The sequence below is a fragment of the Sceloporus occidentalis genome, unplaced genomic scaffold (genome assembly GCF_023333645.1).
Source record: "Sceloporus occidentalis isolate IW3139 unplaced genomic scaffold, rSceOcc1.0.p SCAF_1, whole genome shotgun sequence".
NCBI lineage: Eukaryota > Metazoa > Chordata > Lepidosauria > Squamata > Phrynosomatidae > Sceloporus > Sceloporus occidentalis.
Window position 1 is genome coordinate 101,503,889 of NW_028316981.1, and position 22,102 is coordinate 101,525,990.

A 22,102-nucleotide genomic window follows, 5' to 3' on the forward strand; every position below is an offset into this window, starting at 1 on the left:
TTGAAAAGGTAATGGATGTTCTTGTGATGTTTACAAATGCCTTACACATGAATAATAAAGAACTATTTAGCTTCTATTGGAAAACCATGGCAATCTAATGCTCACAGCCCTAAAAACGCTTACTTTTCAGTGATCCTTCTGAAGTCATTAAAACATCTCCAGAGCAAATTAACCCAGGCTTAGAGGCAAAGGGTTCGGAATCTAGTTTAGCTCATTTCAAATTAATAAAGCACTCATATTTTTAACCAGATATACTGTAGCCTTCTTATATAAGGCTCTCATGTTGTTAGCAGCCAGACAATATTACATTGTAAATATTTCAGCTTTTAATTTAATACTGTAAAGGCACGTCAGCCCCAGCTTCAATGCAAGTAACACACGGAAAAGACAGAATTTAATTGTGGGTTGTAGTTTTTCACCCCATCCTCATTTTAATTGCTGCTTAAGAGAGAAAAAGAACCTGACTTCTCCTGGGCTGTTAATCTTTTTTCACGCTGCAAGTACAACAAACTGGAATTGAATTGTTAGTTTACTCCATTTTATATCCTGAAGGATCAGTGAAATTTAAACTGCACAATTATGCCTTTCCCTGTTACCCAGTGGCAGTTTCAAATCTGCCTTCCTCTATAAATCTCTATTCATCTTCACTATAAATATATTGCCTCCAGATGTGTATACACATGCCCAAGCATTAGAACCAATCAGGAGAATTTATATACCATATGTCATCCCACTGGATTTGTCATTTCTAAATATAGCACTATAGAGCGAACCCCTGATAAAAACCAGTTATAATTACCTGTTTGCCATCACTTGGTGCTGCTTCTGTTTTACCTTCCCAAAGCACTGGCTGGAGATTGGTTCTGGACTGATACAAACAATAAGTTTTGCCCCCACTTTGTAATGCCTGCACAGAACAAAATGTGGTTTTCCTTTACCGTTGATCACCGGGATGCAATTTCCTTAAAGAGTGTGAGTGTGAAAGAGTGTGTGAGAGAGAGAGTTTGTGTGAGAGTGAGAGAGAGAACAAACGAATAGGCTCTTTGGAGTTTTCTTTGGTTCCCCTAGCTACTTTTAGATCATCAAGGTAATTGGAAGTATTTCCCATCCAATCACATGCAAGTAGGTGGGGTTTGAATAATAAACCTGAAACTCAGGCTTCAGAGTAAAAGCATTTCAGCCTGACCCAGATCTCCTCATGCAAAAGGAAAAGAAAGGCACCCGCCAGCAACTGGACAAAAGGATAAACAGGAGGATTTGTGACACTGATTAGAGTACAAGTCAAGCAAGGCTCAGTTCATAGCTAGAATCCTTAAGGTACTCAAACAGTACGCAGGACAGCCACTCATTCATGATGTGTCCTTGTTTAGCACAGGGACTAAACATGACTCCTTTGTGTCCAAAGAAGCCTTTTATAAGTCTCCCTTGCTTTTATTCCTTTTTCTACCTACCAAATATCAGCACCATTTCAATATGATTGTTTTGGCACCCACTTCCAGCTTTTTTTAGACAGCACATTTTATTCAGAGCACAAAAAGTTTGGCTTTTCTGCAGAGGATGGGCAGCAAATGGCTGCTTTCCTAATTACAGTGTTTGTTCAAAAAAAAACAACAACATGGCAAATTATATGCTTGGGGGCAGAAATCACAATGTGGGATAAATTTATAGTCATGTGTCAGCTGATCACAGTTCAGATCCAATGTTGACTTGGTGTCATCCATGTCTAGGTCATAAATAGCTATTGGGAAGGATTGTAGCAGCTCAGGGGAAGTACCTGTTTTGCAGCTATGAAGCCAAAGGCAGCATATATTCAGTTAAACACTGATGGTTATACTTTGAACATGATTCACTAGAAAAAACAAAAAACTTGGTAAGATGGAAGGCAGTGGGAAAAGAGGCCATGGCCTTGAATCGTCAGGACCTGAGCAGGGCTGTTGATGTTAGTGTAACTTGGAGTCTCTTGTTCATATGAGTTTATCGCACGGGATGCTAAATACCTAAATCCCGTGCAAAAATGGGATTTAAATCCAGGAAAAATCCCACAAAAGAATCCTGAAAGTAAAAAGCAGCCGATTTTGTCCAATTTCTGTGCAGTTATTTTCACGTTAATGCTCAGTGCCCTTCATGAGTGTGAAAACGATCTCGGTTTTGCAAGATTTTTTCACTTTCTGTACACGTTAATACACAATGTTATGTGAAAAGGATCCTGCTTTTGCAGGATTTCCCTGTTTTAAATCTTATTTCTGCATGGGAAAAAACCCATCTGATAAACACCATAGGGTTGCCATGAGCTGAAGCTGATTTGACAGCTGTTAATAGACAAACAAAAAACAGAACTGGGAAAACAGTCTGGTGAACTGGCACTGGCACTCTAAATAAGTGGTGGTGAGCCAGATAGATTTCTGGTCTATCCAAATATAAGGTCTTGCATTTTATTTCTTCTCCTGAGATTTTTGGCTAGAAAGTAGCTTGTGGGATAAATCTTGTGAAAAAGAAGACAGACAGGAACCACATTGACATACTCTCCTTAGAAGTAAAACCTCCCAAGTTTTGCAAAACATAGCTTTATTCATATTAAACAATGAACAAGCAATTCTTGAGCCTGATGTAGGCACTCTTCCTCATTTGGACTTTGCTTCATAAAGTATGGATGAAGCAGGTTACTTCCTAAAGAGCAGCAGCAGAAGCTGCCCAGTCATTATTCTTCCTTTGTAAACTACAAGGAAAAAAAGCTATTTACTTTGCACACCCACTGCAAGGAGCAATGTAATATATTTTGGTCCCCCATCAATATCCTCCACATTCATGGGTGTGACTTAGGGCAGCCAGTTTAGCTTTAATTTAAACTAAAATATCTAATACAATACAATAAAACAGTAAACAACACATAATAAATGTGAAGAGACAGAAAAACAGATGAACATCAACAGCCTAGACAAATAAAAAAGTTTAACCTGAAAATGGTATTATAGCAAGGTCAGTGTCAGTGCATGATGGGGAGCTTTTCAAAGATAGCATGTCACCAACCAGATAGGCTTCTGTCTTATTTCTGTACAATGAACTTCTGACAGTAAAGGAACTAGGGAAATGCATTTTGCATTGGTTGACTCTTTACAGATAATCTTCAAAGGTTTGTTATCTGTTGTTGTTAACTGCCATCAAGTAGACTTCAACATATGGCAACCCTATGAATGAGAGACCTCCAAGTCACCCTGTCATCAAGAGCCCTACTCAAGCCTCAGGACCTTGGCTTCCTTGATTGAGTCCATCCATCTGGAATGTGGTCTTCCTCTTCTCCTACTGCTTCCTATCTTACAAAGGATTGTTTTCTTTTCTAAGGAATCAGTTCTTCTTATGATGTGTCCAAAGCACAATAGTCTCAGTTTAATCATCATAGCTTCTAGGTAAAGTTCAGGCTTTATTTGCTCTAGGACCCATCTGGTTTTTTTAGTGCTCTACACTATCTTCTCCAGCACCACATTTCAAATGAGTTGATTTTTCCCCTATAAGCTTTCTTCACTGTTTAGCTTTCACAACCATACATAGAAATGGGGAATACTAGAGCATGGATCATTGTGATTTTAGTATTCAGTTATATATTTTTACACTTCAGGATCTTGTCTAGTTCCTTCATAGCAGCTTTTTCAAGTCCTAGTCTTCTGATTTTTTTTATTGCATTCTCTGCTCTGATTAAGCCAAGGTAACAGATTACAATAATCTATTAAGGAGACTACAGTACTAGAGCATGGATCATATAAAACAGACTATCCCTGGCCAGGCAGGGTCAAAGCTAGCAAACCAGCCAAAGCTGGTCAAAGGTACTCCATATCAATGAGGCCACTTGATCCTTGTGTGACATTGCTTGATCAAGAAGAGCCCAAAGCTGCTTCTCTTTCAGGAGAAATACAATGCTATCTCAAACAGCCTGAATGCTTAATTCCTGGGTATGAGAACCACCTATACAGAGCATCGCTAATCTTGGCAGGCACTTCAGCATTAAAAACATTTGACAACAAACAGAGGCACCAAGAGCAGGGTTGGAGCCCAGTGAATTTCCCACCCAGAATTTCTGCTATAAGTACCAGGTTTTTCTGAGGACAATTTGGGACAGCCTTCTTTGTAAGACTGTCCGAGACTGACTGGTACACATGAAGCAGGCATATATAAGGCCACATTCAGTTCTCACAGGAGGAGGACCACTCACAAAAATTTCAGCCTTTCATGAGATTAGAGATTTGATGACTGAACAGACTTACTGTTAAAGCTGCCAAGTCAGCAGTAGTACACCATTCCTTGAAATTTCAGAGGTTGGAAGTGGAATTTATGGGGTAGATGATGTCATGGAACTGGGGCAAGCAGGCATTGGCAGATAGGCTAGACCTGCTTCTGAATCAACTGATTGTGGAAACACGCATGAGGAAAATCTGGGTAAATGGGCCAAGAATATGAATAAAACCCAACTAAACAGATAATATATCAATGCAAAAGCAAAGCATTTCTTAGCAGCTGAGCAGGCAGCAAAATACACCTAGCCTTTGGGGAGTTCTCCCAAGACCCTCCAACACTGAGATCACAACACATACAACAGATACAGTCAAGTGCAGCCCACATGCCACATGTGGTCCCCCAGGGGAATTTTTATGGCCTCTAGCACCCTCTAAGGCGCTGAAATGCTCCAAAGTAATCTCTAGGGTGTGGAGAGCATTTCCACCACATTGGGAGTCATCCTGGACCCACAGGGGTCAAAATGACATTTTGCAAAAATTTTCCCAAAAAAAAGGTTCTCCTTCAGAATGCCTTCTGAGGCCCAGGAACATCCAAAAACATACCTCCCATACAGGAGGCAATTGGGGATAAACTTTATTCATTCATTCATTCATTCAAGAACAGGTGCAGTATGAATACAGCCCCCCCCCCCCCCGCACCACACACACACATCACAGATCTCCTGGAGGGCTAATGCTCCTCCCTAGTCCTCCAACAGTTGCCCATCTCTGTTATTCAACAACAAAGCAATTATGACATTGGCATTCCACTCCCTGTTTGGTCAAGTGACACAATGGGCCCAAGTGCACACTGTCCCTCTTCTTAGTCCCTTTCTTTTGTTTCTGGGTTTGCGGTGCACTGGTGCTACACAGTTGCAGTATACAGTATACAGAAATATTTTCCTGTGGGTCTTAAGAGCCCTGGAAATTGGTGGCTATGGGTCCCAGACTTTAAAACTGCCCCATATACAAAAATGAAACAACCTCCTCCTCTTCCATCACCATCAGTGTGACTCACCCTGAGTTCTAGCCCCCTCCTGTCCGAAAATATACAAAAGCAAAGCAATTTCCTGAGTTTCCAGCCCAGGCTTTGAGACCTTAGTTTTGCCATTCTGTCAAAGTTGCTTAAAGAATACAGCTGGGAATACAACTTTAAGAAAGAATACAGTTATATTTAGCAATAACAATCATGCCCAAAGATTTTAAAAGAATAATTTGTTTCCTGCATCCCTGTATACAGTCAACCCTCTGTACCCACAGATTCTGCATTCATGGATTCAACCAACCATGGTTTGAAAATATTCCCAAAAAATCCAAAAAGCAAACCTTGGTTTTGCCATTTCATATAAGGGACACCATTTCATTTCACTATACCAATGTATATAATTGGACTTGAGCATCCATGGATTTTGATATCTACAGGGGGTCCTGGAACTAAACCCGAGTGGATATCAAGGGCTCGCTGTTCCCAGGTCATCTCCTTTTGGAGAGGCATGTTTGTAGCACAACTTAGAAAAGCTGCTCTTTGGATTACGGTTTCTAAAATTGTACTGTCTACTTTGGCCCTAGAACTACATCAAGGCTCTGGTAACAGCACTGTGGACAAACATTTTGCATTTCTTGCACAGATTACAAACTTGAGTAGCTCAACGAATAATTTGAGCAGAAAGAAAATGACAGAAGGCATTACCACTGCCTGGCTTATTTACCACTGTGGCAACATTGTTTTTCAGTTATTGCATACTCATTACCTTCCGTAACTGCCATAACAATAAATTATTGCCTTGCACAGTTTTCCTAACAGTATATCTTTTCTGGGTTTAAAAAAATGCAAGAGAACTGTTTATCCCATATAACATTTCGTCTTCTATATATACTAAGGGAGTGGGTAGATCTCCTGAGGTCTGTAGAATGTTATGGATAGAATTACTAAGGAGAAGAAAGGTGCTCAGTTCACATTTTTTTGAAGAAGTTTAAATTTTCCTTAGGAGAGTTTTATTAACACTGCAAACTGACATTTATAGGGCCTCCTATGAAAAGGAGTCTGTCAGCCTTTTCCTATACTGCTTGTGTATTGTAGAAGCACACAGAAATTCAGTTATTTTAGGAGAAAGTTGTAAAGTTCTGGTCCCTGTGGAAATAAAATGATTTTTGGAATGCAGACACAGTGGTGCAATCTGGGAGGGTCCATATATGTTTCAGTCCTGCAGCAGTACAATATATAGTCTGCCCCTCCATATCCATGTATTCTTTATTCATGTATTCAACCATCCATGGCTTGAAAATATTTTTAAAAAATACAAATTCCAAAAAGCAAATCTTGATTTTGCTATTTTATATAAGGGACACCATTTTACTAATCCACTATATATATTGGGACTATTTTTGTGTCCTTGAACCAAAGCCCAGCAGATACCAAGGGCCCATTGTATATGACAAGCAAGGCAATTTCTCATACTCCCTCAATGAAACAATGGACTTAATCAAACCATGTTGCTAAGATGCCACAATCACATTAATGTAGGTAACACAAACATACCAGTTTAGGCACAGTCATTTACACAAAGCTCTTCAAAAGTGCCATGGTGTTGTTATATAGTCCTTGGCTCTGATTCTGCGTGCCAGCCTTCATATCTCTGCCTTTCTGTCCTATGCCATTCCCAGCCTGCCTTTCATTCTGCCATTTTTAAATATATATATTTAAAGTCATAGCAATTGATTAAGTTTAAAAAAAGAAAAGAAATGAAATGGGGGGAGGATACATACTGCTTGGGAATAATGAAAGGGAGGGGGAAATGAGCATAATAATCATACCCACTTACACCATGTGACTGCCTCCATATTGGAACTGAAGCGGGAGGAACTTATTACGCTTAGGATCACACTTGGGATCCCAATGCGATTGGGAGGCATTGACGAGTTTCCCCCTTCGATGAACCGATGGATGACGAAGCAGCTACTGCAGACACAACATCGTATGATATGGTGCAACTACATATATAAAAGAGAAACACACATGGACACACTTAGTTTCAAACGTGATAACATCTGTCAAACATAAACATAACCATAGCACATATTTGGATTTGAAAGTCCAGTGATAACTGCTCAGTGAACCAGAATGAACAGCAGTGGAATTAAGCCTATAACAGTGGGCCCGAACAGACAGGTCAGAATAAAGCTGCTTCAGGTCACTTTGGAGGTATGCTGTTTAAATGATGCATGCATCTTAAGAGGCCAGAAGCCACGCCAAAGCCACACTTCATTCCTAAGGACTGGAGTGCAGCTTCTGGCTTCTTAAGATGCATGCATCATTTAAACAGCATTAAACAGTGACCTGAAGTGACGAGGAGCTCCATCTCATGACCCCCGTAGAAACATTTAAAAAGAGGCTTAAAACCTTTCTTTTTTGCCAAGCCTTCCCCCCCCAGAGTTGAGCGCTCTTGATGCCATCAATTCTCTGCCTTACCCTATGAATGATTGTATTTGTATAATTGTATTACTTGTTTTTATCTATTTTTATGAGATGTTTTTAATAGTTTTATAGTCTGTAAACCATTTTGATCTAGGGAAAAACAGTATACAAATAAAATTTATTATTATTATTATTATTATTATTATTATTAAGATGTGTGTGTCATTTAAACAGCATACTTCCAAAGTGAACCAAAGCAGCTTTATTTTGGCCTGTCCGGGCCCAGTGAAAGTTAAGCACAATGCCTATATGGTACTTATTATCTCCTGAAAATTAATGCATTCAGTAATATCCTGTGCTGCAGAACTATATACACTTGGCAGGGTATATGGCAGTGGCAGTCCCAATCAATCCTCTGCTCTCCCACTTTTTCAGCTGCTTTTAAAATGTTCATGTTTCTATCTCCCAAAAATACTATTTTTATTGTCTAATCTCCCAATTTTGTGTAAAGAAGACCTTATAAAACAATGCACTAAAGACATGAAACAATTTATCTGGAAAGGTGGAAGACCGAGAATCAAATGGGAGGTGTTAAAGGATATCAAAGAGAGGGGAGGTTATGGAGTGCCTGATTTAAAACTTTACACATGGGCATGTAATCTTGTATGGATACAAGAATGGATAAAATTAAATAATACAGAATTGTTAAATCGAGAGGGTTACGGACTTAAATATGGTTGGCATGCATATCTAATATATGAACGCCAAAAAGTGGATAAAAACTTTGATATGCATCCCATAAGGAAAGCTTTGCTGAAGACATGGATAAAAATTAAAAAAATATTTTATAATAAAATTCCATGCTGGACATCTGTACAAGAAGCCTTTTTTGGTAAACAAATACAAGATCAAAAATGGCAAACATATGAAGATTTACTTAAAAAAGGGACTAAAGGGGATAGAATATTAAAACAGAGAGAAGAATTAGCTAAAGAAGGGAAACATCTCAACTGGTTCGCGTATGAACAAATAAAAGGAAAATTGAAAGATGACTTAAAAAAATACAGGAATAGAGGTAGTTAATAATGAATTGGATGAAATTTGGTGGAAAGAAGACAAAAAGAAAATATCAAAAATCTATAAAATAATGTTAAATAGGGAACTAGAATCAGAAACAATAAAAGAAAATATGGTGAGATGGGCACAGGATATAGGGCACCCCCTAAATTATGAAAATTGGCAAAAAACATGGAAACAAACTAATAAATTTACAGCATCACAGGATCTGAAGGAGAACTTCATGAAAATTGCAAATAGGTGGTACCTTACTCCAAGGAAACTGAAACATATATATAAACTCTCAGAAGATAAATGTTGGAGATGCAACAAAAGTTGTGGTTCTCTTTTTCACATGTGGTGGAATTGTAAAAAAATTAAAAAATTCTGGTCTAAAATACATTCAAATATTTTAAAAATGTTAAATATACAATATGAGATGCAACCAGAATTATATTTATTAAATATGGTATCAATATTAAAAAAGAAAGAAGAGGAAAGGAAATATTGGAGACTCCTATTATATCTTATAACTGCAGCAAGAATAGTAATAGCTAAAAAATGGAAAAACAAAGAAACACCCACAATTGAAGAATGGATAATTAAGCTGCAGGAACTAAAAGAAATGGATAGACTGACATGCTTGATAAATAACAAATCAAAAAACAGACTTATAGAAGATTGGCTCCCAATGTTAAAATACTGGGAAGAAAACTGGGGGATTAAAAGAGACCTAATGATATAAAAGTAAACAAAGTTGGTATATAGATTTGTACCTACAGTTTTAAAATCATGTATAAATATGTTGGATAAGAATTGAAACGTAACCAAGTCCTATAAAGGAAAAAGGGGGAAAAATGTACAAGAGATGATAATCACATAATATGTTTATTGATTTGTATATTGCTGTATATAATATTAATAAAAATACTTTTGCAAATAAAAAAAAAGAAAAGAAAAGAAAATTATTTGAAAGTTGTAAATAGATGGTATCAAACACCATGCTCACTAGAAAAAATTATAAATTAAAGTATAACCGGTGTTGGAGATGCCAAAAAGAAATGGGTACATATTTACATATGTGGTGGCAAAGCACATATATAAAGTCATTTTGGGTGAAGATTCATTTGGAAATAAAGTTAATATTAAAAAATGAAAAAAAAAATGTTCATGTTTCTCTTTCCTCCTTCCACTTTCCTCCTTTGTTCTCAGCTTCTTGGGCTCCTAAGATGATGTACAATGTATAAATGCATTTAAAATATCTAAAACATGAATATTTAAAAAAAAAACAGATATAAAACAGACTGAAATCATTGCAACCACAGAAGTGTAACAGTAACAACCTTCCAGAAGCAAAACTGATGAAATGGTTTGATACCGGCTATCTGACTGACTACTAATGAGAAGTGTGCTTGTTTATAGCCATTTTTGCATTTGTTTAATAAGGCCTTAAATATTTTCTTCTTTCCTTAATGTGTTTCCTTTATGCTTTAAACAATTTTATAACATTTCATTTATTATTTTGTCGCTCAGTAGTCACGCTGTTAACTGCTTAGCTTGTGACAATATTATTGTTTACTGCATTCTGTAGTTTTTAGTATTATGTTAAAACATATAAGCTAGTACACAAAATACATAATGACCTGCCTGCCAGTTTTGATCCACCACCCAGCCGACTGAAGAACACTGTGCTGATTCAGATATAAAGATTTCAAGATTAAGAAAGCTTGTATGTGTGCATTCTGTTCAGGAAGAGAGTGAAAGTTAACAGGAGGCTGGGAGCTACAATTATTACAGATGTAACATTTCCAAAACATTGGAAAGCATGGGGAAAATATTCTTTAAAAAATATTTTCAGGGGGAAAAAACAACCAGAAAGGTTGGGGGGATAGAGAAAGTGCCCTAGCCCCCTTTACAGAGTGAAAGTCGCTTTGTTACTTTGGTAACATTGTGTATGCTTTTACTGGGCATAAAATGTATCAAGTTTGATATATTAAAAAAAATCCAGAAAAAATTACATATTTTATTTACTTTTAAAGTTTTTTGGGGGGTGGTGGTGGTGGTTACAAACAGAGCTATGAAGTCCTGAACTGTAAATAAAACTTTTTCTTTTTGTCAGTTGATGAGGGCAGGCCAATCCTCCCCCCAAAAAACTAATTTTCCATAGTACAAAGCGCTCAGTCACCTGAAAAGAACAGAAGAGGAAACCATGGCCAAGAATCGCAGCAATGACAGACATTGTACATAGTTCTATATAAATGTATCTAACATTTATATCTAACATTTAACATTTATAAATAATAAGGGGTTAAATATATCAACATACTGTTATATTTTAATATCTCATAATCTATTTTTTTTTCACATGGGGGGGGGATAGTTTTGGAATAAAAAACATTTCCCCCCTGAATTTTTCTGGGCTTTTTCTGGGCCTTCACATCTCTAACAACTAGTTTTCTTTTTCTATAAAGGCAATATTAAAGGTGTGAGAGATAAGAAGGGGATTCATCAAAGACTGTGTGTGTGTGTGTGTGTGTGTGTGTGTGTGTGTGTGTGTTGCTTTCCACTGTAATCAATATGTTACACAGCTGGAAATACTTGTATTCTGGTGGTAGGGGGATACATTACTATCCACAAGGAAGTACTGTGCTCTGAATGTCCAACAAACAAACAACTGTACATTCAGATCCTCTGTCAACATTTGAGCCCAGATTGTATCTTGAGGCCAAAAAGAAATGACATTGGGAGCTGCTTGCATTAGAAGGGCTATCACCAAGGAGGGGCAAGCAACTTCTGATGTGGACAGGGAGGAGAATGCTTTACTGGAAACTATCAGGAGCCCCACTCTACTATATCATAACCTCCAACATTTCACAGATAAAAACCAGGACACATGTGGCCAAGTGGCAATAGAGTGTAGTCACGATAGCAACAATTACACCAAGAAAGAACCCACAAGGTAGGAAAGGCTGCAGCAATTTGCTTTCGCCTGTGCCTACTAGGAAAGGCCCTCTCCCTCTACACTCTGCAGAACTGATTGAATGGAAACTGTGTTTGTACATTAGATTCAATGTTCAGCAATTAAAGAAAGCTGAGGACAGAGTGGGAAAGTGGGAGGAGGAAAGAGAAACTGGGACATTTTAAAAGCAGCTGAAAAAATGGGACAGTAAATGATTAATCAATATTGTCCCTACCAAATTGGGGCAGTTGGAGGATATGCCACATCTAAGTTGCTGTGTGTGTGTGTGTGGGTGGGTGGGGGGGCTTTATCTACACCTCCATCCCAATGCTGTTAAAGATGTTGCCCAGCAATGCTGCTGCCAACTACAAGGATGGAAGGGGAGCTTTAGCTGCAGTCCTTCCCAGCAACATTACTCTGTGTTGCTAGACACACACTCACTTACCCCTAATAAGTCTCTTAGGATTTCTGGGTGGAGGGAGAAAGGGGGCTTTTATCCTTGTACTTCTTCCCAGCCATTGCACTAGGGAACAAGACAAGCAGAATTTACTCTCCTTTCATGAGCCCTCCTTACCCTAGACTCCAAATGTGGCTGGCACATGAGGAGAGTTAGGTCCAAAACACACTGCAGAAATAATTATCTTGAGACCACTTTAACTGCCCTGGCTCAGTGCTAGGGTATTCTGGGCACTGTAGTTTTGTGAAACATTTAGCCTTCTCTATCAGAGAGCTTTGGTGCCACAATAAAATGCAGTTTCCAGGATTTCCTAGCACTGAGCCAGGGCAGTTAAAGCAGTCTCAAACTGGATTATTCCTGCAGTGTGTTTTGGACCACATTTCCATAGATATGGCTTCTGAGCAGAATGAGATACCTACAAAGGAGCTCTATTGCACTTGGAAACAGGGGCCTCATTCCCACTTACAGATAAATCAGTGTGCGATCCAAATCGATGTCCGATTTGACATCAGAACATGGTTCAGACTACACTTGCCCTGATCGCATTTTCTGGCATCAAAATAACCCACTTGTGGTTCCCACTCACCAATGAATTCATTAAAAATTATTCAGTTCCAGCTGGCGGAAGGGAAAATTTGAATCAATTCCAATCTGCTTGTGGTTGACACTTGAGCGGAATTGATTTATCGAAAACAAAGCAGAAAAAAATCAGCGTCAAAAAGATACAGATTAAATGGGTCTGGAGCATGCCCCCCCTTAGAATCACTTCAGCAATTCAGATTAAGTGAGAACCAGGGTCGTTTGAACAAGTTCAAACTGAACTGTGATTCAGTTTAAAAGGTAGTGAGAATGAAGCCAGGGTTCACATGCATGACTTCCCTGACACATCCTGCATGGTGGCAGCAAAGCAGGGGCTGGCAGGGAGGAGTGGATAATTCTGTGGCTCCTGGTGACACTGGAAGGCCTTGATGGCCACCTCTGACCCATGCCTATGAAAAAGCAAAGGGGTGGTTTAAAGTATAGCACAGGTAGGAAGGGAGCCTTTCCCCTCTGAAACAGAATCTTGCCAGCCATTTTTCTCTTGTGGGAATTAGTTTTGATCTCAGTGAAAAATTGTAGGGGAGGGGGTAATGGTTTTGTGTTATGGATTCATTTCAGTGTCTCCTTGCTGCCAACTTATGCTGCATTTTATGTCAATTTTACTTTTCTCTCTCACTAAGGGGTGACAACCAGTAAAATGACTACCACTAGAACAATACCTTGCCATTCTTACTGGTGTTTTTCCTCCTAAGTTTATCTTTAGGATTTTTTTTTAAGCAACCCATGTTATGATCTTCATGAGTCTTGTCTTTTACTACCCTCCAAATGTTTCAAGCAGTTATTAAGCAGCAATTCTAATTTAAGCAGTTCAGTAATTATCCTGCAGAAGTTTGAGTTCCACAGAATTGCTCTCTCTACAATGGAAGCTTCGTTTTGGAGAGCTTGCTGGATCATCCATAATAAGTGTGTAACATCTTCTGGCTTTTGTGTTACATAAGAACATGAAAGTTGAAAGTCTCTCAATGGTCCTACTATCCTCAGAAGTACCTCAAATTTGTACATGAAGATGAATGCCTGTAGAGTGCCCCCTGGTGGTGACATGTACTTGTAACATGTTTGTACAGGAGAAGTGACTCTGGTATATTAGACATCTGTTGCCATACATTATTTGTAACATGTGTGAAATCTAGGCTGACTATATTGCCTTGAGACAAAATGGGACATCGGGATGGCAAAAATGGGATGAGGTTATGTAATATTCTGTATTCATGAAAAAGTAAGACGATAACAAAAGTTTTATTACATAAACATATTGAGCTAACAAATGTTTGTCAGTGACAGAACTTATACAAAAATTTAGCTAGGTGTAGAGGGGGACTGTATTTCACCATAGTCATACCATGAATATTTCTCTGACAAAGTAATCTAACACAGCAAATTTTGGTCTTTCAACACCTTATCATAAAACCTCTTACACTCCATGACACAATTTTGTTTCAGTAGTTACAAACACTTCATTTTTTTTTCTGTATTCCAAATTTTCAATGTTGATGGTTACTTTGATAGCTGAAATATTATCTTTTAATGAAACTAGTGTACATTTGGAAAGGAGACATTTGATCACTTGCAAAAGACCTCCACAATTTCAAACAGGGAACTTCAAACCATTTTCGCAACATAACAGTGCATTTTTATTGAAAATGGGACAACATTTATATTTATATTAAAACAATGGGACAGTCTGGAAATGGGGGTAGGGGGGGGGGGAGCCAGAACTGTCCCATTTCTGAAGGCAACAGAAATAATGAGATGGGGGAAAGAGATTATGGGGGAAACAGATCATGTGGCTAAGTAGCTCAAAGTCACTGCTTGATTTGTACCTATTACATATTCTTGAGACATTTGCTGTACAGTTCTAGTTCTTACCTGATGGCAATCAGATAAGAAAAATCTTCACATGCTTCCATGTAAAAATTACTCACATTACTAATAGCCACTTACATTGGGAGTCCTTCCATTATGCCCTGCCCAGACAGCAGTCTATCACATGTATCTACCACAAAGTCTGTTTAAAAAACAAACTGTGGGGACCTGTGTATAGACACAGACTATTGGAAAGGCTTAGAGCTTTATAACTTGCTTTGCACACCATACAGATGCAATTTGAACAAAATCTTGCTATCCTCTCAGCCTAGTGCTCCAGCACCTCTACAAAATAGAACAAGTTTATTTTATGGATTATTGAATTCAAAAAACTAAATCTCCAAAGGTTAGGGAAGCACAATGGAACAATGACTTGAATAAAAAAATCCTTTATTGGTGCAAAGTTTTCATGCACAGAACAAAAACTAAGATTATTTATTTTCATGCACAGAACAAAAACTAAGATTATTATCTGCCTTCTTCTGCCATTCTTTATCTCAATTTCCATGAATAGAAGGGTTCCAATTTTGTATTGACCCCTGTTCCTCTGCCCTTAAAAGGAAGCCTGACATGAAGCACCAACAGCACTCTTTTCTATGGATGAAAAACTATTCCTGATTATTTCAAAAGGTCAAAGACAAAGAAACAGGCCACATTGTTTCTTTTCTTGTCAGTTGACAACCTTAAGTACCAAGTCCCTTACAAGCCAGTTGCACACTTACTGAAGATATTAAGACAAAGCGTATGAAGCATGTAACTTGGAAGAACCACCAGATACAGCCCATATCTGTTGTGCTTTGTGGGAGGAACCAGGAACTGCGTAAGAACAACACCCATTTCCTCTGGCTTGCAGACAGAGAGCGGCTCTGGAGAGAGCAACGAAAACATTTTTATTTAGATAAGATTTAGAAAGCAAAGTTTGTTTCATCTACTAAAGATTCCTACAGTCTTGAAAGATAGTCGGAATGGAGACTCAATCCTTGTCAGAAGGAGAACAAAAACAAACTGTGAGTGTGTTGTTTTAAAGAAACACGTTCAGCATGCATACTAAGAACTTCACCCAGGCATGAAGACCTGGAAAGAGGAGTTCACTCTGTTTTAGGGAGACAGAGATAAGCAAGATGTTGTTTGCAAACATTCCACAAGCAGTACTTGATTATGATGTTTTGATGTACACAGCAACTTCCAAAAAGAATGAAACCGGGGAAAGAAATCGCTTTCCAATGGGAACGACTCATATTAGGTGCAGGCACTGGGGAGTACAGCACCAACTAGTAGCAGTTTGGGAGATAAATAATAATAATAATAAAAATTTTATTTATATCCCGCCCTTCTAAAAATCAGGGCGGCTTACAACATGGGTTAAAATACAATCAAAACACATCAAGACAAGAGTTAAAATACAATACAGTAATCATACAGAGAAAAAAACCAACAAAAGCCCCATAGCCCAACCTCTTGGCCACGGAAGAGGAGGGAGGCCCACAGGATTTTATTCGGGGAATGCCTGTTGGAACAGGAAGGTCTTTAAATCCTTCCTGAATTGGGCCAGGGTGGTAGACGAGCGGAGCTCAGTGGGCAGCGTATTCCAAAGGGCTGGGGCAGCTGTGGAGAATGACCTCCGTGTAGTGGAGGCCAACCTAGCCCCAGGCACCTTCAGTAATTGCTGCCCAGACGTTCTGAGGGTGCGAGGAGGAATGTACGGGGAGAGTCGGTCCTTCAGGTATCCTGGGCCCAAGCCATTTAGGGCTTTATAGGTGATTACCAACGCCTTATATTGGGCTCGGAAGCGAATGGGCAGCCAATGGAGGTCTTTCAGAACCGGTGTTATATGGCTGGTCCTGGGAGCACCAGTGACCAGCCGGGCTGCCATGTTCTGCACCATTTGCAGCTTCCGAGTTTGGTATAAGGGTTGCCCCATGTAGAGTACATTGCAGAAATCCAGTCTCGAAGTTACCAGAGCATGTACAACAGTTTCTAGGTCCCTCTGGGCCAGGTATGGGCGCAGCTGGCGAATCAGCCGAAGCTGATAACAGGTGCTCTTGACCGTCGCATTCACCTGAGCAGTCAGGTGAAGCGACGAGTCAAGGAGCACTCCCAGACTGCGCACGGAGTCCTTCACAGGGAGCGTGACCCCGTTCAGGACAGGTCGAACCACCGCCATTCCTGGACCAGGGGAACCTATCACTAGTACCTCCGTTTTCTCTGGATTCAATTTGAGTCAGTTTTCCCTCATCCAGCCCATTACTGACTCTAGACAGGCCACGAGAGGAGAGACGCCATCCCCGGTCACTGCATCAGTCGGAGACATAGAGAAAATAATTTGGGTGTCGTCAGCGTACTGATAACCCCGCGCCCCATGTCTCCGGATGATCTCTCCCAGCGGTTTCATGTAAATGTTAAATAGCATGGGAGACAGAATGGCTCCTTGAGGGACCCCAGTTTTAAGGGGCCTCTCATCAGAGCGCACGTCTCCCAGCTGCACCATCTGGGACCTCCCGGAGAGGTAGGAACGGAACCACTGGAGCGCAGTGCCCCCGATCCCCACCTCTGCCAGGCGCCCCAGAAGGATACCATGGTCTATGGTATCGAAAGCCGCTGAGATGTCCAAGAGCACCAACAGGGACACGCTTCCCCCATCGATGCTCAGACGGAGATCATCGACCAGGGCGACCATGGCAGTCTCAACCCCGTAACCCGCCCGGAAGCCAGTTTGAAATGGGTCCAGATAATCCGTTTCATCCAAGACCGCCTGAAGCTGGATCGCAACCGCCCTCTCGATCACCTTTCCCAAAAACGGTAGCAGCGAAACAGGCCGATAATTATTATGAACCAGGGGGTCGAGGGAGGGCTTTTTTAGGATCGGTTTTACAATGGCCAATTTAAGATCCGATGGAAATAGCCCATCCCTCAGAGATGTATTAATTATCCGGCGTAACAACAATGTTACCGCCGGTCCCCCCTGGGCTGCTAACCACGAGGGGCAGGGATCAAGAGAGCAGGTTGTTTTCCAGACACTTCCGAGGATCTTGTCCACATCCTCGGTACTCACCAACTCAAACTGATCCAGTTTAACATAGTCCACGGAGGCTCTGGACACTTCTACTCTAGGTTCTGCTATAATGTTGAAAAGGCGGATGATAGCATGAGTAATTTGGAACATTTGAATTCCAGAGAACTTGCTCCTGAGAGAAGCTGGATTGACTTTCAAAAAAAAAAAAAACCTTGGAAATATGCAAACCAATTTAGTAACACAGACCTAGAACCCTGGATTATACAGGATTAAACAGGGGAGCTTATCCACATAACTCATAGGGCAAAGTATGACAAATCAGGCATAGGTAAAATAATGAATATAGTGCAAGCAAAGGACAAGGGTTGGGGCAAAATGCAAGATAAATAAAAAGATGCCCAAGCTAATGGGGGATCATCACAATTTAAATAAATTTAACTGCCTTCGATCTAAATATTTATTACAACACAAAACCTGTCAAAAATAGTTCACTATTAAAAAAAACTAGAAAGTGATAGTGAATGTGGAGTTGTCTTGTGGCCATCTTATCATGTAATAAGTATGCTACAGGAAATGCCAGAAAAGCATCAGTTGTTTGCAACCATGCACTTGAGAGATAAAACACTGATATACCAGTTAGACTGTACGGGCAGTTGCAACATTATTTCCATCCACTTTAATCCTCCTGCTTTCTTAAATCCATCTATGTAGTGGAGTCCAAAAATTAAATTCAAAGAAAGTAAGCAGCTTAAAAATATACACAATGCATTAATATCAGTATTTTCCTAATGCAAACTCAGAATTGCTAACATACAGAAAACCCAGAGATTCAGGTTAGAATTTGTGACTGGAGATTATCAGAGATCACTCTGGCTTTAAAGCAGTTCAAGCTATGAACATGATAAAGATATAATTCCATTATATGTTGAATGTGGGGTGATTGACTGAGCAGTATGAAGATGAATGTTGGAATCAAGAAAGAATTCACGGGAAATTTACTGATGTGTTTGATAGGGATGAACAGCTGTCAAAACAGTAATGACTCAAGTGTATAGCTACCACAGAGGAAGATTTTGACTGGTTTATTACAGACTCTGAAGAAAGAGTTGCACGGTTTACAAAAGTGGGGGTTTATATTATCACTATAAATATAAAAAAGCAATTTCTGAGTAAGCAATCCAATAGCGGCCAGAAAGCCATCAGAGAATTCAGAATATGTACAGATCTATGGGACTGAAACTTGTCATTGAGTATGTATCTAGATAATCACTATGTCATCACTATGAATTCTGCCATTCTCATCTGGATAAAAAAAATCTGTTTTTTCTATCTTAATTTTCTAACAAGTATTTTACACAACAGTATAAAAATATTGACAGTTAACAATTTAATATCTTCTCTTCTTTTTAGTATGGTATTACTGCATGAGAGGACAACATTCTGCATACATACATGCAGACTATTTAGCTCTAATCCTTGCAATCCTATTATAGCAATCACAAAAGAAATGTTTCAAATATTATTGGCCGGTTACACACCGGCACTTTGGTGCGTGACGAGCACGCACTAGGATTACAAAAGGGCGGTGCTTCCGCACCGCCCTAACCCTAGTGCATGCCCGTCATGCACTAAACGGCGGCGGCCCTTCCATATGGCCGCCGCCGTGAGGACGTCACAGCCGCGCCGCCTCTAGACAGGGCGGCGCGGACGTGACGTCCTCAATCCGCGGCAGGGCGCCTAGGGTGCCCTTTCCGCGGACCAGGAAGGAGCTACGTTTCGGAGCTCCTTCCTGGTCCACGGCGCCGCTTTGCTTCGCTGGGCGCAGCCTTCAGATGGCTGCGCCCAGCGAAGCAAGGGAGAAAGGGGCCAAGCGGCCCCTTTCTCCCCCTCCCCGCCGCCGTGGGGTGTCCTTGGGGCTTGAAGCCCCAAGGACACCCCTTTTCTGGCTGCGGGGAAGCGGCGTTTTGCTGCTTCCCCACAGCCCGAAAAGCGGCGGATCGGGGCCTCAGCGGCTGCCGGTGTAGCCACTGAAGCCCCGATACTCTGGGGAAAGGGGTGGGTCCAGACCGCCCCAAATGGGCAGTCTATAACCCGCCCATGGTAAAAATTTCAAGAAATTTCAGTAACTCACAACAATTAAATTATAAACCTACACTACAAAAAAATCTCCTGAAAAGGATTTTGCATCTGCAACTCTGTTAGGCAGGAAGATATAAAATAAAATAAATCAGCAAGTCTAAAGAGAAATTGCACCCTAAATCTAAGCTGTTATGTATAAAACAGCCCCTTAAAAAACCAAAGGGATACAAACAATCTCCAGGGACAAAGGTAATTTGAGATATTCCCCAGTTGAGCCTGATCCTTTAGAGATAATGTAGCCCTCTCCCTCTGGCTTCCTACCTAATTCCCTGAAGAAAGAACCAAGCACTCATTGAGCCACTCTCCTCTTTGGTTTTCAGTCTACTGCCCCTCATAAAGTCCATCACTGTTTCCAAATTTTGACCCTGGACATGCCATACCTGATTCAGATATTACACAGAAACAGAGCTAGGTCTCCTCAACATGCTGTGCCCACTCTCCTAATGATCAGTCCCAACAGTTTCATGTAGATGTTAAATAGCACTGGAGACAAAATGGTACTCATAGTGAAAGCACCAAGTATAGTAACATGATAGCCCAACCAAAACTGGCATGTGAGGTAGGTATGATAATACTGCAGTATGTTCAGTGAACATGTTGCTTCCCATCCCCAATCTGCAAAGCCAGTGCAAGAGGAGGCCACAGTCCATGATATCAAAATCCTGTGCACCCATTCATCTGCCCACAGGTAAGGATCACCATGGTGATCAAGGCCAATTCTGGTCCAAGACTAGGCCTGAAACCATATTAAACCAGTGTGGAAAGTCTGCATATTCCAAGAGGATCTGGAGCCTACTGTGCCACTACTGCCTTCTTGACCACCTTAACCTGGAAGGGGATATTTACAATTAGATGGCAGCTATCATCCATCTCTATATCTAGGGTGGACATCTTCAGGAGTGGATGCACTACTAACACTCTCTCTTGCAATGCAGTGTTACCACACTTAGAATCTACCAACCTACCTCAGCTTTCTTGGCCCATCCAAGATAGATAAGAATCTAGTGGGTACACAGTTGACTGAGTTGTCACAAGCATCTTCTGCATGTCCTCAGGACTCAAAACCAGAAATTAAGTTGAAATCTCCCGCTTCCTATCGGTTTCCATTGTAGCGGCAAACTCTCTCCAGCCTGCAGTGTATCAGTACAGAAGTCCTGAAAAAAACTTTATTATTATTACAACCCACAGCACTGTGAGTTTGTTCCAGAGGATTTTTAAAATCTTTTAATTATTTAATTATTGGGGGGGAGGTGCTTTTGTTACTTAGGCACCATATAGCCTAATATTAGAATACTGAGTATTAGAATATTAGAATTATTAGAATACTGACTTCTTCTTTAGGGCCTTCATCTTTTTAGATTTGATATTTGACCATCTTAGGGATTTTACTTTATTCTGGTTGTTTCATGGTGAATTTTAGGGGCACAATGGTAGTTCCTGTGATGTCCTCTAGCTTTGCGGCTATTTCATTTGTATTACTTTTCTGAAATTTTCCAGATTTTTTTTGCACTAGGATAAATGTTACCTCAATATCCCCCAAGCCAACATGTACTGCACCACAGTAGACTTTTGAAAAATTACCACTAGGCAAAATATGCCTAAGAATGATGCTTAAATAGTATTTTTACAGTAATTTTCACAACACTGGATGAGGGCAACAGTAGAGAAAAGAATAACTAACATCATGAGGCCTGAAGCTTAACAGTAAGTGAAGGGTGATACAGCAGACCTTCAGCCAGACCTCGCACATCACAGCTCTGCAAATACCTCAGAACAGAGCTTGGAGAATTTACAGTCAGCCCTCAGTATCTGTAGACTTGCCATCCATGAATTTGAGTATCCACAGGTGGCAATCCCATGTTGCCTCAATGGCGGTGTGTGCGTGAGGCCATGCCACCATTAAGGACAACAAGATGGATGGGTGGGCTCTGTGGAGAAGGGGTTAATGTAGGATTCCCAGTAGGCTGACAGGAGACCAGTGGTGAGCAGGGGGAGGGGGAGGCCTGTCATCTGTGCTCCCCTCCAGGTGATGGTGCACCCTGGAAGCCACTTCCCTGCTCCTTCTTGCTCTCCAACGGCTTCGACCTCCTGGGTTCCCCTCCGGCAGAGGGCTCCTCAGAAGGAATGAAGGAAGCCCTCCAGCCTTGGCAGAAGAGACCAGCAGGGAATGAAGGAGGGGGTTGCCAAGGGAGGAGGCAGCAGCGAGGGCAGAGAGCAGGGCTGCCATCCTGTCAACACAGTGGAGTGTACACCCTGAGAGACTGGCATGGCTACAGGGTGAGTGAAAACGGATGCTTTCCTGTTTGCCCAACAGCCACGTCAGACCCTAAATGGG

At 40.5% G+C, this 22,102-nt stretch overlaps 1 protein-coding gene across 3 annotated transcripts in view; it reads right to left on the bottom strand.

The window, feature by feature from the left end:
• The window catches only part of SHROOM1 (shroom family member 1), a 69,956-nt gene extending 68,953 nt beyond the window's left edge, over positions 1-1,003 (bottom strand). For all 3 annotated transcript variants that reach the window (XM_089530882.1, XM_089530892.1, XM_089530902.1), the window contains exon 1: positions 800-1,003. The gene's annotated coding sequence lies outside the window, so the exon portion shown is untranslated. The remainder of the gene's footprint in view (positions 1-799) is intronic.
• Positions 1,004-22,102: the final 21,099 nt, after the last annotated feature.